The 826-nt window shown below is 64.2% G+C and overlaps 1 pseudogene; it reads left to right on the top strand.

The window, feature by feature from the left end:
* Positions 1-826, top strand: part of LOC109290236 — a 12,288-nt pseudogene that overhangs the window by 2,442 nt on the left and 9,020 nt on the right.

Raw genomic sequence — 826 nt, 5'->3', positions numbered from 1 at the left:
CTGCAGGAGGTGCTGGGCCGGCTGCGCTGGGAGACGGACGGCGAGCAGGCCGCCCGCATCCGTCACCTGCGCGCCGAGCTGGAGCTGGAGCGCAGCCTTTTCCTCAAGTACATCCTGGAGCGCTTCGAGGCCGAGCAGCCGCCCAGCCCCCTGTCCCGGGCCGCGCACCGCCTGCAGGGCAGGAGGCACCAGGATGGGCCCCTGCAGAGTCTCATGGCAGCCTGCTCCCCAGCGGGTGAGGCCTGCTCCCTGGAGAGAAGCCTGTCTCCGCTGGAGGCTGCCCAGCCTGCCCTGCTGGAGGGCAGCCCCACACCTGCCCACGAGGAAGATGCCTGCCGCCAGGAGGAAACAGCCACAAGGGAGCTGTCCCTGGAACCCAGCGGTGACAACCTGGCTCCGGAGTGCTCGGACTCCCCGCCAGAAGGGAAGGTGGCTGGGTGGGCGTCCGCGGGGCGAGAGGTTGCCCAGGCAGTGGGGCAGCAGCAGGACTGGCTCTCCGACGGTGGTTACGAACACCTGGTGAAGCAGAACGCAGACCTGCTGAGTGCCCTGGAGCACCTGGAGCAGAGATGCACGGCCCTAAAGGAGGAGAATTGCCTTCTGAGGAGAAGCAGCGTTCCTGAGATGCAGGAGAAAGTGAAGCGGCTCAAGAGGAAGAATGCTGAGCTGGCCACCATTGCCAAGAGACTGGAGGAAAAAGCCAGGAAACTCCAAGAGCCCAACCTCCAAGTAGTCAGCGCCCCAGTATTACTACCCTTCGACGACTCGGATGTGGAACTGTGCAAGAAAGCATTTGCTCAGCAGAGGGTCAAAGATCTGAGTGAAC

Source organism: Gavialis gangeticus, unplaced genomic scaffold, assembly GCF_001723915.1.
Source record: "Gavialis gangeticus isolate Ggan-Ray unplaced genomic scaffold, GavGan_comp1, whole genome shotgun sequence".
Classification (NCBI taxonomy): Eukaryota; Metazoa; Chordata; order Crocodylia; family Gavialidae; genus Gavialis; species Gavialis gangeticus.
This window is presented reverse-complemented; position numbering and strand designations above follow the sequence as displayed.